Raw genomic sequence first — 9,469 nt, 5'->3', positions numbered from 1 at the left:
GTACTTCAGTCTTTAAATGAATTAAAAATTCCCAGAAAATTCAAACTCCAGTGTGGTATGTACCAGCTTAAAAGGATTGTTTTTGTTTTGTTTTATTTTGCTTTGAAGCATACTTAATTAATGAATACATAATTAAATTCAGAGCCACATTTTACTTATTTTATGAATAATTCTTGAGTAAAATGCCATGCTTCTTGAATTTTTAAAAAAGCTCAAGATTAATTTGTGTCAAGGCATTGGTTAAGTAACAAGAAAATAAAAGTAGCACAATTTACATTTTATGAAAGATAAGACAATGTTAAAAATAAGGAAACATATGTTCCATTAAAACTATTAAAATATTTAGTGATATGGAAAATATTGGTGACATTTTGCTAACAGACTGAAAAGGTATGTAACTATATGATTTTAATAAAATTATAAATTATTAGTAGTTGAGAAAGAGAGAGAGATGAATGGATGGTAGACAGATATGCAGAAGGAATATATTTTGGCTGCCAGAATTAACTGATTGGATATGGGCTGAAAATTCACTAGCTATGCAATAATTATATTTTAATACCTATTATTTAAATTTCCAAACCTTAGTTTTCTCAGTGTAAAATGTAGGTAACACTTACCTACTTCACAAATCATTAGGAGTAAAATAAGATAATCCCAATCAAGTACTTAACATAATAGAAGCATATAATTAGCAATATCATTGCTCATATGATATGAGCAATATCACTTATGGCTGATATTGCAATATAACTATATATTCTTATACATGATTTACTGTGTGCAAAATTTTACAGTAGACATTATAGTCTCACTATAAACATAAAACATTTAAATTCTTTTTAAGATTTTATTTACTTATTCATGAGAGACACACAGGCAGAGAGGCAGAGACATGGGCAGAGGGAGAAGCAGGCGCCATGCAAGGAGCCCGATGTGGGACTCGATCCTGGGTCTCCAGGATCACGACCTGAACCAAAGACAGGTGCTCAACCACTGAGCCACCCAGGCATCCCAACATTTAAATTCTTAAATTTGATTTTTGTTTTAATAAACATTTATCAATCACCTATTATTATGTATAGGTTTGTGAGAAAGATACATATGCCATGATGCTCTGAAGTCACAGAGAATGATAACACAGTGGGTAGAAAGTGTAAATAAGAGAGTGAGCACAAACTTCAGAGCCTGAGAATCAAAGTTCAAAAATGAGAAAGTAAAGACCAGGTGGTTTTTTCTGATGTCTTCCATTGTTAAACATACTGTACACTCAAGAGGAAGCAGAGGATGAAATAAATGAATTCTTTTTTTTTAAGAGTTTTAAAATTTTGTTTGAGAGAGAGAGAGAGAGTAAGTCAGAGGAGGGGCAGAGGGAAAAGGAAAAGCAGACTCCCTGCTGAGCAGGGAGGAAGGAGGGCTCCATCCTAGGACCCTGGGATCATAACCTGAGTCCAAGGCAGACAACAACCAACTGAGCCACCCAGGTACCCTGAACGAATTCTTTATTGCCTTATCTATCTTTATTTCCTATGTGCCACTAAGAGTATGAACATTCTACCAAGTCTGATGTGACATTATTGTTGAGTAAAATGAATTTCATGGGCTATTTTGGCATTTTCAAGATTATTTTAATTATTCTCATTTTTACCTAACATGCAGAACTGAGAACCTAATATCCTCATAATTAAGGAGAATAAAGTATAAAATATAGAGTATTGCTTTCAAATATAACTATTCGTAGTTATTTGTTAAATAAATCTCAGTAACAGATAATTCAATCAAACCTCTTCACTTCACTAAAGATAATTTGAAGTCTGGAAATGCTAAGTGACTGTCTAATATAATATAATGAAAAGGCAGTAGAAGCAGGCCAACAGCATTCTAATCTTTCTCTGTTTTTCTCTATTAGAAAAGACACATTTCTCAGAGAGAGAAAAACTGGTCCTGTGTGTGTAAGATATATATGCCTTTGTTAAATCCACTATGACCAGAGGATAAGGTCGCAAGGTACAGAAGTGGTCACTGACATGTACCCTCACTATTAGCTGCCTCAGAAAAGGAATTAGTGTTTTATGTTAAGCACCAACTCTGCTTGTTCATATGTGGGATCTCCTTCAATCTTCACAACTTATTGAAATACGGAGTGATGTTTTGTCAATTTCATACATAAGAAAAACACAAAAATTTAAAGAAATTAAATTATATTTACAAAGTAACACAACTAATAAGTGTCCAAGCTTAGCTTGGGGACTAGATTTTCTTGATACCAGATGTCATGTCCCTATACCCTATTCCATACTATTAGAAGAAACTTTTTCATATCCTCTGCCACCTATGTCTGCCATGTCTCCCTTCTTCATTTCCACCTCTACCCTTTAAATTATGGCTCAAACTGTTTCTTTTAAAAAAACTTCAAGTTGGGATGGCTCAGTGGATCAGGATCAGCCTACCTTTGGCTTAGAGCTTGATCCTGGAGTCCCAGGATCAGGTCCAGCATCGGGCTCCCTCCATGGAGCCTGATTCTCCCTCTGCCCGTGTCTCTGCCTCTCTGTGTTTCTCATAAGTAAATAAATAAAATCTTTTTTTTAAATAAGTAAAATCTTAAAAAAAAACTTCAAAAGAAATCCTTGTATTTCTCATTTAATTCGTGCACATCTACTATGCATTAAATAAATGGCCATTGTAAAACTGAATCATCAAGGTGTTTTTTATGCTCCTTATACTTTAGTACTCTATATATGTCATCAGAAATTCTATACACTTTAGAGGGGTGCTTGGAGCTCAGTTGTTTAAGCATCAGACTCTTGATTTTGGCTCAGGTCATGATCTCAGGGCCATGAGATCAAGCCTCCTGTCAGGCTCTGTGCTCAGCAGGGAATCTGCTTGAAATTCTCTCCTTTTCCCTCTACCTCTCCCCAACTCACTCTCTCTCTCTCTCTCAAAGAAATAAATAAAATATTTTAAAATAAATAGAATAAATACATGTTAGAAAAATACTTATTTGCAAAGCTTTCAGTCAAATATTTTAGTACTTATTGGGCACTACACAGTTTAATAGGGTATTAAGTTCTAAATCTCCAGCCCAGATAACTGAAAAGTTAGTGCACTTACAATCTTTCGAATTTTGAATTCTATTTTGTTTTTGAAAATTATGTTTCATTGCTTATGGACTGTGCCCCCTTCAATGAAAAACCTAAACTCTATTTGTATAACTACTTCCACACTGCCTTAAGTTATTTATTGCCCTACAAAGACATTAACAAATGGAAAAAGTTATGGTTAACTTCCTATACAGAAGTAAATAGGACAAGACCACTAGGGAAAGAGTATTTGCAAAGTGGAATAAATGAATCTGGATCCAGTTCTAATGATAGGTTTATATTCTGCAGGCCTTCCTCTATTTTTGGATCAATATACAAATAACTTTTCAAGTCTACCTAGTATCTATTTCTCCTCTCTTGCCTTCTTGTAATCTCTATATGCAATACGGACTCGAACTCATAACATCGATCAAGAGTTGCATGCTCTACCAACTGAGCCGGACAGGCACACTGTGTTTTCCTTTCATTTATGCAAACAAGAGTGAGAAAAGTGGGGAAAAATATATAATAAATGTTTTTAGTCTCCAAGAACTATTGGGAATATCTTAGAGGAAATAATATACATGAGTAAAATGTTGTACTTGGTGCATTGGCCTTCAGAGCTCTTCATCTCTTTCTCATTCATTAGATACAGCTATTAGAGATAGAATAATAAAGGAACCCTATTAAATCCTGGGTCACAATTTGAGAAATGATATCAGTCATCAGTAGGAAATTGAGGAGATTCTAGTGAACTGAATTTCTGGTTGTGGGGTGGGGGAAGCCTGTAAAAAATTAATTCACTACCTTAGAAAATACTGAGTATGCCAATTTTACATCTGAAAAAACCAAGTCTTTGTGCTTTTTCATAGTTTTCACTTTTTGCTGATTATAAAAGGAATCCATGTTCCAGGTACAATATTTGGTGACAATAAAAATTATAAAGAAGAAAGTCAAAATTACTGAAATTCCCCTTTGAATAATAGCTGTTTGCTTTGGTCATCACATATGCTTTAATCCCAATTGTATGATTAGAAAATAGTTCATCAGGTTTTATCTTCCATGTTTTTGTTTTTTGTTTTTTTTTTAGTTCTCTTTTTTGAGGCATCAACATTATTTCCCAGTATGTGCCATTACAAATAACACTTATAAAAAAGTTTTGTGGGTAAACCTATCATTATATCTCTACTTAGTTCTCTGTAATCATTTCTTGGCATCAAATTATTGAATCAAAGCACACAGGTATTTTTTATAATTCTTGGTTCTTAATATTGCCAAAGTTCTAGAATTTGGTAGTAACCAGAATTTAAACATTGAATCTCCAGAGTACTAGCTCCATTCTTCAGCTTGTTTGACAACTCAAAGCTTAATGTTCTCATATTCTCTTTTTTCTTGAGATATCTCTCGACTTCACTTTGTGTTAACTGGTTTATTTAATACACACGAAGTGTATTAGCACTATATGATGAGCCATATGCTCTATGTGACCTAAAGATACAGCAGTGAATAAAACAGGGGTGGTCTTTTCCTTCTTTGAGCTTATTTTATAGGTGAGAAGATAGATATTAAACAGGAAAACACATACTAATAAACATGAACTAACCAGCTGTGGCATGTGCTATACAGAAACTAAGTATGTTGCAGTGAGAAGTAGCAGAGAGGAGAACAGGTTTATATTAATATGGGACTCAAGGAAGGCCTCACTGGGTCCTTAATAAATCCTGCCTTGTGATGCTTCATTTATTCTAATAAATAAGTGCCTTATGGCAACTTTCCCTTCACTTTATCATTTATATCAAAATCCATGAGTAAATGGGTTAGATTTTACATGAAAAATTACAGGAAATTATTTTTATAGCTTTTGCCTCTTAAGACAAAAATCCAAAAAGGTGGGAGTCATGAGAATAGAATACTTCATAATAAAAATGTTTGAGGTATTTCCGGTTCCGGTGTGGGGACTTTCCTTCTTGGTGGTCAGTTGTTGCAGTTGGTGGGTAGTAACTGAGCCAAGATGCTGTGGAATCTGCTGGCTCTTCGCCAGATTACCCAGAGGACCTAAGTACTGCTTCACGCAGGCAGTTTGAAAATAAAGTTCCAGGGGATCCCTGGGTGGCGCAGTGGTTTGGCGCCTGCCTTTGGCCCAGGGCGCGATCCTGGAGACCCGGGATCGAATCCCACGTCGGGCTCCCGGTGCATGGGGCCTGCTTCTCCCTCTGCCTATGTCTCTGCCTTGTCTCTGCCTCTCTCTCTCTCTGTATGACTATCATAAAATAAATAATTAAAAAAAAATAAAAATGAAAATAAAGTTCCAGAGAAACAAAAGCTATTTCAGGAGGATAATGGAATTCCAGTGCGTCTAAAGGGTGGAGTAGCTGGTACCCTCCTGGACAGAGCCACTATGATGCTTACAGTTGGTGGAACAGCATATGCCATGTATCAGCTAGCTGTGGTTCTTTTCCCAAGAAGCAGGATTAACTTCAATTCATCTCAGCAGGCAGTTGGTTCAGTTTCATTCAGCTCTCTATGGACCAGTAATCGATAAATTCAATATTTATTGACTTAATACTAACTGCCACCAATAAAGCAGTCTTTACCATGAAAATAAAAATAAAAATAAAAATGATCTATAAAAGAAATCAAAGTCCAACTATAGATTATGTTTTTTTAATTATTTTACTCAAAGGTGTTAATAAGATTCTTCTGCCAAGAGCTTATATAACTGACAAGTATTTCATTCCAACAGAATGGGAAAATGATATAACAGTTAACAGAAGATAAATTACAAAAGGCCAATAAATACATGGGGGAAAAAAGATAACCATACTAGTAGCCAGGAGAAGTCATATTAAAACAACTACATGAGGGATATCTGGGTGGCTCAGCGGTTGAGCGCCTGCCTTTGGCCCAGGGCTGATCCTGGAGTCCCGGGATCGAGTCCCGCATCCGGCTCCCTGTATGGAGCCTGCTTCTCCTCTGCCTGTGTCTCTGCCTCTCTCTCCTTCTGTGTCTCTCATGAATAAATAAATAAAATCTTTAAAAAAATGTTAAATTTTATTTATTCATTCATGAGAGACACACAGAGGCAGAGACACAGGCAGAGGGAGAAGCAGGCTCCATACAGGGAGCCCGATGTGGGACTCGATTCCGGGTCTCCAGGATCATACCACGGGCTGAAGGCGGCGCTAAACTGCTGAGCCACCAGGGCTCTCCGAATAAGTAAAATCTTAAAAAAAAAAAAAAAAACAAACTATTGTACTAACTCTTGGATATGCCAGCTAGGAAGTATTTCACATTATCTCTATACCCAACATGGGGTTCAAACTCATGACCCCAAGGTCAAGAGCTGCATGGTCTTCTGACTGAGCCAGCCAGGTGCCCCTGTCACAGAAATTTTATTTATTTTTTACTTATTATGCATTTAATTAGTTATTATATGATCCTGTTTTATGAAAGAGTTATGTATTGGCAAAGTTTTAAAATCATATTCTCAGGCATGAAGAGAAAATTGTGATGGAATTTTGAACAGTGTTCAACCTAAAAGAGATTTTAAAGATCATCTGTTAACAACCCTCCTATTATATGAAAGGGGAAACTGAGTTCCTATTCATGAAAGGGGTATGTAATTTGCCTCGATTTTCACAGGTAGAAAAGAATCCCAGCACCCCCACATCTATATATGGATAAATTTGTGCCTGATGGTAGGATAAAAAATAGCAGGGGAGTAATGTCAAACTGACTTTCCATAGAGAGTAAATAACAATAATATCTCAGGGCTTCAGAAGAGCCTTCCACATTAAGAGATACTCCTGATTTATTAGACAGCATGCCTGCATGTTTAAGGTATCATGTGCTAGACTCAAACATTTTAATTGGAATTCTGAGTTTGTCATTTCAGATGTTTAATACTGGCTAGTTTACTTAACCTGTCTGAGATATGGCCTCCTGTTCTATTAACGGGAATTAATATCAGAGTAGTCTGTAAGGACTGTTTCCAAGGCTTAGGAAACACAAACATGAAAATACTGGATTTATTATTCTACAGTTTTGTAGTGCCAAAATTCACCAAATCTTTTTCAGAGGTATACTTTACCACCATAAATTTGCTTCCAGTTCTCAGTCTACAGAGCAATTTCAGCATAAGAGAAGGAATGAAGATAGATCATTTCTCTACATTTTTTTTGTACTTTCGATGATACTTTCATCTTAACATCTGATTATCCCATGCTCCTGTATACAAATAATCCATGTGGAAGTTGCAAGGGTCATTACCAAATATACTTTCAATTGAATTTTGCTCAATAGCTGACAGTACCACCAAACTTCATTTTCTGTGAACTTCAAAGCACAAATTTGAGCTGATTATTAATAAAATACAGAGGGGCCATTCTGAATGATAGTTTTCTAATTCTATAAAACTATAAATCTCATCCAATCAATGGGGCAGAAATTATGGAAACAGGAATTCAATTATTTTGTGTATTTGGTTTAATTTCTTTAATCTATCTAGCCTCTGAATGCCATTTTGTCATATGTACTAGTAACAGGCAGGATTCCAACTTCCTTTTTGTAGACCAAAGGGCTATAGCATCCTTCTTCTCATGCCTGAGGAAGTGGAGCACAAGCAATGGACTCCAGCTTATGCAGCACATGCTAGCACATTTGACCCAAAGTGAATGGCTGATTTAGAAATTAAGCAAGATTGTAAATGTGGCTAGTATCAAGTATAGAGACTATTCTTGAGATATGACCTTGGTTTTGTTCCCTGGTGCCTTATCTCCTTGATGTTCTGGAATAAAAGTATGACTAGAAAGAACACTGTCACAATATAGAATCCAACAATATTAAATCTAGAATCAGCTCTTAAGGTTCATTTAATCCAACCTTTTCACATCCTTGTAACTTTATACACATTATCTAAATATGTTGTGTCTTGCACATTTCTAATAATTATATAGAAATAAAAATAATAATTCTACATATGCACAACTTTGATAAAGCTGTGGAAGAAACTGGTATGTGTGAAACAACTTTTCAAATTCAGAAAACCCAAAAGGAACTAACAACAGCATGACAGGTTATTTTTCTCCCAATTTCACACTTAAAAAAAAACATTGTTCCATATGGAGTGTTAACTTTTTATTCCATTCCATTCAGAACATTCACCTGACTTCTCTCACCTCTTGGTCTTATCTTTTACGAGGACTAAGAATCTAAAAACGGCCAAGTAGGATGTGGGTCATAGGATATTTGTAGAGAAACTTGAGTGAGACAAACTCCTATATTTAAAGTGAAAATTCTCTGGCCTGATTAAAAAGAAGGGGAATCTAGCCAGAGATCTCTGTTTTTATTTATTTTTTTAACTCTAGAGTTCATACTAATGTTTCAGGGTTTTGATCAGGGCAGGAGTTGAATAGATAGAACAGGACAATGAGGAAATATTAAAGGCAAAGAAAGTCTTTCGTAGCACCTTACAGAATCAGTAAATAAAATCTATGCTTTTATAAAATATTTTTATAATATTTTAAAGTGTATACTTTCACTTCAGTTTGCTTCTCTGCCCATTCTGCTAACCCATAATAGAAACTAATATTCTACTGGGATATCCTAAATTCTCTAATTTCTATACCTTTTTAGGAAAAGGTAGAGAATAGAAACATCTTCAGCAGTATTTCTCAAAGTCTATTATACAAGGCAATAATCCCAAGGAATGATCCTCCAGAGGGGAAAAGACATCAGAATCAAAGTTGTGGAAAAGCGTGTATGAGGTCTCCACTTCAAGACAATCACACAGCTTAGTGTTGTACATCCTCTAAAATGTTCTGTAGTAAAGAAACCTATAACCTTTGTTGGGCAGTGCATTTCCCAAACTTATTTGCCCACAAAAGCCTATTTTGTAGAACTTATGTTAGGTAGAATCAACTTTATGGTAGTTGAGGAGCTGAACATTGCCTAATCTCCAGCCGTAGACTAGATAAAGGGCTAGTCACCCTTTAGAATTCAACATAGGTAAGAGAAATCTGTGTGAGTTGACATACTGCTTTCTACTTTCCATACCTGTCCTTTGGAGCCTGACAGCTTTGACTTCCCTTGTGATGGACTATTGACTATATAATAATAGTGATATATCATCCAACAATCAGGTTCCATTCAATTCATCAAAAATACTTCACAGCTCTTGAATGGAAAAAATGGTATCTCCGATGGGTAAAAGCATTGAGCTGGTTTCAGTGCCTTGCGTGTGTATATTGTGTACATGTACACAAACATATGTACATCTATTTCAAAAGAAATACAGATTTAAATTTGACTAAGAACTTGGCTTCTGCGAGAATCAAAATGATATCAATTCTAATTCTTATCAGTTAGCAATTTTAGTTCTCATCAGGTTT

The 9,469-nt window shown here is 35.5% G+C and overlaps 1 pseudogene; it reads left to right on the top strand.

The window, feature by feature from the left end:
• Positions 1-5,091: 5,091 nt before the first annotated feature.
• Positions 5,092-5,622, top strand: LOC129509390 (cytochrome c oxidase subunit 7A2, mitochondrial-like; annotated as a pseudogene).
• The last annotated feature ends 3,847 nt before the right edge of the window (positions 5,623-9,469 follow it).

The sequence above is a fragment of the Nyctereutes procyonoides genome, unplaced genomic scaffold (assembly GCF_905146905.1).
Source record: "Nyctereutes procyonoides isolate TBG_1078 unplaced genomic scaffold, NYPRO_anot_genome, whole genome shotgun sequence".
Taxonomy (NCBI): domain Eukaryota; kingdom Metazoa; phylum Chordata; class Mammalia; order Carnivora; family Canidae; genus Nyctereutes; species Nyctereutes procyonoides.
Note: the sequence above shows the minus strand (reverse complement) of the source record. Positions and strands in the feature narration are given on the sequence as shown.